Source organism: Garra rufa, chromosome 17, assembly GCF_049309525.1.
Source record: "Garra rufa chromosome 17, GarRuf1.0, whole genome shotgun sequence".
NCBI classification, from domain to species: Eukaryota; Metazoa; Chordata; class Actinopteri; order Cypriniformes; family Cyprinidae; genus Garra; species Garra rufa.
The window spans coordinates 43,085,599-43,094,085 of record NC_133377.1 but is presented as its reverse complement, the minus strand read 5'-3'; the positions used below and the strand labels follow the sequence as shown (position 1 = coordinate 43,094,085).

The 8,487-nt window shown below is 33.9% G+C and overlaps 1 long non-coding RNA gene and 1 other non-coding gene across 2 annotated transcripts; both read right to left on the bottom strand.

Moving 5' to 3' along the window:
* Positions 1-1,281: 1,281 nt before the first annotated feature.
* On the bottom strand, positions 1,282-1,472 carry LOC141290373 (U2 spliceosomal RNA). The gene has a single exon (XR_012340116.1). It is a non-coding gene; the product is annotated as a U2 spliceosomal RNA (small nuclear RNA).
* A 4,316-nt stretch (positions 1,473-5,788) lies between these two features.
* Positions 5,789-6,742, bottom strand: LOC141289223 (uncharacterized). The gene is made up of 3 exons (XR_012339877.1): positions 6,652-6,742; positions 6,433-6,540; positions 5,789-6,096 (listed from the first exon to the last, which is right to left on the bottom strand). It is a non-coding gene; the product is annotated as an uncharacterized lncRNA (long non-coding RNA).
* Positions 6,743-8,487: the final 1,745 nt, after the last annotated feature.

Here is an 8,487-nt window from a genome sequence, read left to right as displayed (position 1 = left end):
AGGGTTTGCACTGATTCAAGCTGTTAGTAAATCTGGCCCTAAATGTGTTACAGGAATAATTCAACCCAAAATCTAAATTTGCTATAAATCCAAAATCTTTGTTTTCTCATGACCATTTATGAACTACTGGACTAATCATTTTTATTTGATTAATTTATTTAAAATACCACAAGAAACATAAAACCATACTAATAGCTCATGCATAACATGTCAACATTAGGTTTTATTTTAAAAGTTGTATGCTATATATGGGAAAGCGTATGTTAAGTGTTGTCCATGTCACATTTTTTAGTTCATTTTAAAGCATTCCACAGTGTGATCAATTATTTTGTTAAATTAACAAATGGGATGCCATGCTGCTGAGACATAGTTTTAAAACAGAATGCTTTTAAATATTTTTAACTGAAACATTTACTGAGAGCAATTAATTAAGCAGTCATTTTCAACAGCATTCCTGAATTTAAAATAATAACTGAATCTGACCTTATTTAAAATATGAATGCTTACAACAATAGTTCAGAAAATTGCTAATATTTCAACTTGGAGCAGTTTTCTGCCCTTCTGTGGATTTAATCAGTGTTTATAAGGTATTATAGATATTCTGCATTTCTGGTGTAAGATGTATGTATATTTAAATATTTAGAAACTCACAAAATGGATGAAAAAATAGTCTACTTTCATGTTTTTTGTGATGAACAAATTTCAAGACATGCATAATTCAATTCAACATCATATGTGACCCTGGACCACAAAATAAGTCTTTGGGTATATTTGTAGCAATAGCCAAAAATACATTGTATGGCATAATTGTTGATTTTCTTTAATGCAAAAAATCCTTTTGATATTAAGATCATGTTCCATGAAGATATTTTGTAAATTTCCTACCATAAATATATCATATTTATTTAGTATTCTGCGTTTCTAAGAACTTTTCTTTGACGATTTCCTGAGTATTTTGACTTTTTGCACCCTCACATCGCAGATTTGCAAATAGTTCTGTCTCTAGGCAAAATATTCTCCTATCTTGACAAACTATACATCCATAGTACGCTTATGTATTCAGAATTCAAATTTTTTACAAATCTCAGTTTCAATAAAATCAAACCCTTCAACTGGTTTTGCGATCCATGTTTAAAGAATATTTCTAACGCCACCTATTCGTGACGAAACGCAACCTATAAACTTACAATGAATCAAATCAAAATCATAACAGATAGAAGCAATTACTTAATAGAAACGTTTTATTCTTTTTCTGATTTTAACTTCAGTATTACTCCCAGAAGGGAGTGCACCGTTTCTGGAGGTACTGCAATACCAGATCGATGCGTGGAGTGGACGGAGCAAGCCCCTATTCCATCTCCCAATTCCAAAAATCAATTTAATATATGGTACCCGGATAGGGTACGTATCAGATATTAAACTGATAAGAACAGATACTACACTTGATCTTAGCCAAAAGGCCGAGAAGCGATAACTACAGATGTTCAGCACTGATGGAGTCCTTCAGCGCGCTACACTTCTCAATGACGGGCACGCGCTCTGAGAACATCACGAAAAACACTTCTAACTACAAACACAAACTCTAGCACGAAAAGACCCACTCACAGACTGACAAACTCTGACTGACTGACCGACCGAAATCCCACTCATAAGAAGCTAAAAACCTCCTCAAGGCTTCTTCTATATCTGGTACAGTGCCTTCCCATCGTCCAATCAAACACAAGCACACAGTTACAAGACAATAAAACGTTTTTTCTTTTTTGTTTAGCATGTAAATAGTTTCTCTTAATTATAAGACAATCACTATTTAACACCCAAGTCTTTCTACTCGAACTCAGACAGCAGATTGAGAAAATAGCACTGTATGAAGAAATTATGCTTTTAGGCTTTCAATCTGTTGAAGCGCCTCATGTGGTTAAATGCGGTACTGCACTTACTGAGTCCCGTTTCAAAGTTCAAGAAGTTTAATTTCTGCAAAACCACAACAGCACTGACGATAAAACTTACAACTGGTGCATTTATAAACCTGTAAATAAAAAATAAATATATATCAAGTACACGAACCCACCTGGGTATGCAAAAATCCAATAATGGGTGAGAACTCAGCAGACTTAGAAGACGCTTTTATCCAAAGTGACTTACAAAAGAGGACAATGGAAGCAACCAAAATCAACAAAATAGCAATAACATCTCATTTATCCTAACGCAGTTAAAAAAAAAACACTGAAAAAAAGAGGAAAAAGCAAGCTATGTTAGGTCTAAAAATACATAGAATACAAAAAGAACAGAGAAGCTAGTAGTTTTTTTTTTTTTTTCAAACAATGTCTTCTATTTCAAATTCGGAAAAAAAAAAGAAATAGATAAATAAAAATGTAAAAAACATGGCAAAAATAAAGTGATGCACGTGTGAACTATTAGTACTTTTACTATAGTAAAACCACAGTTAATTTTCTTTAGGGATTTCTATTTTTATAACTGTACTGCCTCAGTGGTTTGACATTTTGTACTGTTTGTGAAATCGCTATGAAATCCTTATGAAACAAATGATTCGCGAGCGCACTCATTTGAACTCCGATCGCGAATCATTTCACTTTGATCGGAACATTGCGAATCGGGAATCATTTGATTTGAATTATTCAGTTCGCAAAATGATTAACGAATCCATTCCGATCTAAATTAAATGATTCGCGATCCACGCCCTAAAGTCCCGATCAGGTCCCGATCTGAATTCGCAGATGGTGACTTGACTTAGTTGGGAACTTTGCATAACGTGAATCTAGGGTTGCCACCCGTCCCTTAAAATACGGAATCGTCCCGTATTTGAGAATGAAATTGCGCGTCCCGTTTTGAATCAATACGGGACGGGTTTTGTCCCGTATTTTTTAGATTTTTTTCTAAAGCAGCGTCTCATGCGGTTAATCAATGCGGTAAAGCCAGCCGCGGTTCAGAAAAACACGGTCAAGCCAGCCGCGATTGATTATAAGTGTGCGCGCATATTACAGTGATTACGGTAGTTTCAGAAAAAACACAGAGAGAACGCGCTTGCAGAGTGCTTTTCATTTAGACGCCCAGGACTGAGAGATAATACTACAAAGTGCTCGTGAATTTTTACTTACTTATTTATTTGCATTTCAGCTTTAATATCCGTTTTATTTATTGGTGTAATTTTCGGTTCTTTTCTGAGAAATGGGACATTATTAGACTTTAGAGTCTAATAAGTAGAAAAAAAACAATGATCAGTTCTTATTCGGGACGGCCATATTATATGCAAAACTCATATGAAACCATTTTACTGCAGCATTTTTGAGATATGGGACATTATTACATTTTAACGGGATATATAGACCCCATTTCTAAAAAGTAGAAAAAAAAAAACAATGATCAGTTCGTATTCAGGACGTCCCATATTACTGCAGCATTTTTTAGATGACCCCCCGAATGCGTCCCTTATTTTTGGGTATTAAAAGTGGTAACCCTACGTGAATCATTTGATTTGAATCATTCAATTCGCAAAATGATTCACGAAATCATTCCGTTCTAAATCTAAATCAAATGATTCGCGATCCGATTGGAGCGCTTCGAAACAGTGAATCGTTTTGCGACGCAATGGTTTAACTGATTTAGAGTTTCTAAAAGCTGTTTCACCTTTAACTACGTGCTTTTTAAAATCGTTACAAGGATGTTGGAATTCAAAAATGAATGGCTCTTTTAATGTGATTTGATTTTTGCTCGTGAATCACTTGAAATGTATGGTTTAGGCTTGAAGGGATACAGCTCTGGATACTGGGAATGCGCACATCAATCGAAGTTTTTTTTTTTTTTTTTTTTTTTTAAATCACACTACAATACTGTTTTTGTATTTTAGTAAGGGCTATTGTTAGGTTTGGGGCAGGTGTAGAGGTTAATAAAAGAATCTAAGCGGTAGAAAAAATTATTTAATTGTTAAATTCCAGTCGAAGCGGTTCCAGCGTAAATGTAAGCGTTCCTCTTTTATCATCTTCAGCCATGTTTACATTGCTCGATTGTTTTCTGCCAATGGAAATTAGCGAAATGACAATATTAAACTTTTTTCATACACTTTCAATAATTCAAGCACTTTTCAAGTATCTCTTAGAAATGTTATTTTCAAAGATTTTCCTTTCTATGCAAAGGCTTGACATAAAAAAAGCCAAATTTCGTTTCATAATAGTACTTCGTTTTTTAACCTCCAGTTTCTATCGAGTCATTTTAAATTTGAGACATTGACATTCTTAAGAAATGGTCGAAGGAGTTAACAATTTGCCAGTATCTCATAATAAAACACATAATATAACGTAAGAACAAAACCGGAGGTTCATATAAAATAACTCAACATTTCTACATTAAACGTTCCTAAACTCAAAATACACAATTTCACTTCTGGCTATGTAACCATGTAACATTAACACAAACAGAAGTTCAGGGAAATGCTAACATTTCGAAGCAACGTCTCACTTTTTCTGTGGATTTAATCACAGTTTATAGTTTACAGGAATTTTAGGCGCAAAAACGGAAAGGTATAAAGCACAAAGAGTCGATTTAAAGTTAAATATTAAATCAATGGTTGACATGAATCAAACTTCACAAACAACCCAAACTTACCTGAATTCCCACAGCGTCCTCTGTTAGGCTCATGAATATTAATTAGATGGCTCTTAAAGGGACAGCTCACCTAAAAAAATAATTCGGTCATCATTTGAGAAGGGTCTGGCTGCAGACATGCACTCTCAGCGGCGCATGCGCACTCAGACACATGCACTCTCAGCCGCACATGCGCAGTTAGACAAATGCACTCTCAGCCGCGCATGCGCATTTAGATAAATGCACTCAGCCTCACGCACGCGCTCAGATTCACGCATGCGATATTTACAGTAGATCGAAGGCAGAAACACTTCAAAATGCTTTTTACAAACTAAAAGCACGAAATAAAATAACTTCCTATTAACACCGCCTGAAAATATACATGAAAAAGAAAACGTATTTTTTGGAGGTGGACTGGAAAATGCTGCTATTTAAAAGTGCCGTAAAGACTGGTGTTTCTGGTCATGGCTCGGATTTATATAAAATGCTAGTACAAACACTAATAATCAACACTCAATCTACTTCAGTAATGTCAGATTACTTTGCATATGTGCCTGTGTTAAAGATGTGCATATTGGCAAATACACATACACATGTTCCTTATTTATAATAATTATAAATTATATTAAAATTAAACTGAAACATTATACAGTGGTCAACGTTTGAAGTGGATCAAAAAAGTTAAATTTGTCCCGTAAGACAAGAATGGTTATTGTTTTGGATTAAGGACAACTTTGATTGAAGTGCTGACTACTGTATATATAAGCTTTACAATGAATTATTAAATCATTGACTAACACCATTTATAATCCTTCATTGCACAATGAGAATTTTATGTGTATATATAGTAATCAACATTTGAAGTGGATCAAAATCTTTTATCAAAGATGTCTTAAAACCAAAACAATACACATTTTTGTCTTAGGACAACTTTGATGTACTTTTTTGATCCACTTTAAAAGTTGACTACTGTATATTTAATATTTTATAATGAATTATTAAATCATAGATTAAAAGTCAAAGTCTGTTGCTGTCACGTTCAATGTTAAATATGCTTCCAAAACACACCAGGAAAATAATTCAACACACAGCTGTTGGTGATTGTTTACTTTAGTAAATAACATGACATGGTATTGTGACAATATGTGGGTTATTTAAGTTGCTGTTGTCAAACAATTTTAATACATAGATAAAATAAATGAAAGATTACTTACTATAACTACTATTATATTATAAAATCATTACATAAAAAATAAACAACTATGTTTTTAAATGTAGTGTTCGATAATAATATGCTCTAAAAATTATAATTATGCATGTCTTGCAAAAATTCAAAAACAAATATCAGTGGCTCTACAAGATCGTCCTTGATGAACCAGTCCAAGGCCTCAGCAGCTTCTTCATCCTCCATGCACAGTATACGAGGAAGCTGAATTGAGCCAAGATCATCCCCAGAGTTCTCCATGCATCACTGACTTGCAGTCTTAAGACACGCACCTAAGAAACAACAATGCAAAAGAGGATATATACAAATATGCTGAACAATAATGACTGCAATCCCTCTAACAACACCTACTTTTCAAATAGACTGAACCACCTGCTTTTCCGATGCAAACTCACGGGTGAAGAGACATTTCATCTACCTAGAATTTTGAGTTTGAATCTGTTACCTTTAGTACTACCTTTTAAAGTAACTGGCACTTTTCCTGAGGAGCTACAAAGTAACATGTACAAATTACCTGAACGTATAGAAAAATACAGCACAAGTTTACCTAGTTTGTCAAGAAAACATGCTATTTTTAACCTTATGATTCTTCAAGTATGTGCTTTTACCTGAGAGATTTCTTCAAACCTCCTTTTATACAACCAAAATACAGGCTGCTGATCACCTCTCAGGAAGGCTTTGGACTCCTCAGCATAGTGGGCAAACAATTTCCATGTCTGGAAAATAGATATTGAACATTAAATGTTACATAATTCCTCTCTCATGAAAGCTTTTAATTTTCAAAAGCCAAAAAACAAAACAAAAACAACAAAAAAACAATTCTTTACCGTTCCAGTCCAAAATTCTCTATCAACATGACACACCACCATTTCCTCAGCTCTGCCATGTCCAGCTGCTCAAAACATAAAAGGTAATGGCCTTTGTAAGTTTCAGTTTCTCAGTGTTAGTGAATACTATAATAATACTTACAACTGTGTAGTCAAATGGGGCATTCAGTACATGTACAATGCAGACAATAATTGAAAGACAAGTATGTATTAAGAGCAAAAACACAGATTAACCACAAACATATTGTACATCTTTCCATCAACATAAATACACCAAAGTCGTTTCCATATGGTTGTCCAGGAAAACCCTTAAATATAATAAAAGGAGGAAATAAGCACAATTTCGTAAATAGATAAATTAGATTTAGATATACTATACATTATATTTAGAAAGATTACAGATTATATTTAGATGGATTAGACAGACGATAGATAGATAGATAGATAGATAGATAGATAGATAGATAGATAGATAGATAGATAGATAGATAGATAGATAGATAGATAGATAGATAAAAATGGATAGATAAATTAGATTTAGATAAAATGAATGGCACAAGGGGCAATGATACAAAGTGCAGCAAGTTGTGCAGAATGTGCACTTTGGTAACAGGTGCTTTAAACCTTCTAAGACTACTGATTGAAGCAGCTGTGAGCATAAATTGAAGGGACAGAAATGAAAATCATTCTGTTTAATATTCTTTTAATTTTTGTTAATTTCTTGGAGCTGTATTTCATGTCTCATTTTAAAGAACCGTTGTTAACTTTAAAATTACTTTTATTATTTAAAAAAAAATCCATCTTCAGATTAAATAATGTTGAGTAGCACCTCGTCTAAACAATTAGAGCAGGTCAAGCCCAGTAAAACACTCATTTTTTCACCGTCTAAACAAAACTGAATTTAGACAGTTCTTCACTAATTTACCGTATAAATTATAATAGGTAACCAATTAACGTTACCACAGACGCGATATATGTGATAGATATCAGGATAGTTTTTTGATAACGTTCACCTTATAATTGAAAAAGCACTTTCACATCTCTTTATTCTTGTGCGAATGAAATAAATACACTTACAATAATCCCTTAGCGGTCGTTGATTCCTCTAATCCATTTTAAAATACGTCCATTATGTCGAGGTGCCTGTGTGTGCCTGAAATATCAGATAAATGTAAAGATCATTTTAAGAACATTTACCTAAGAATTAAAAACAACAATTTTACTTTACTTAATCTTGTACAAATAAATATACTTACAATTCCTGTGCGGCCGTTGAATCCTGTGTATCACGTTGAGAGTGCATGTCTGATTATACATGCGCGGCTGAGAGTGCAAGTGTCTAATTGCGCATGTGCGGCTGAGAGTGCATGTGTCTAATTGCGCATGCGCGGCTGAGAGTGCATGTGTCTGAGTGCGCATGCGCCGCTGAGAGTGCATGTCTGCAGCCAGACTCTATTGCATCATTTAGGCCTACTTAGTGAAGTTGCGGAGAACCTATAACATTCTTCCTTCTGTCAAACATTTTTTTTTATTTTTTTATTATTGGTAATCGAGCAACTGCTGGCCCTTATTGATTTAAATTGTATTATTTTCCTATAATCTAAATGGACAGAAGTCAGTGGCTCCAGGCAACTCTTTGGCTACCAACATTGCTCAAATTATCTTTTTTTGTGTTCAACAGAAGAAATAAACTTATACAGGTTTGGAACAACTTTAAGGTGAGTTAAAAGTGAGGTTTCATTGTTAGAAAAAATAAGCACACGCATGGATTCATTGTTTACAATAACATGCATTTACAAAATAAAAAAGGTGAATTTTCTCTTCATGCCAATTATG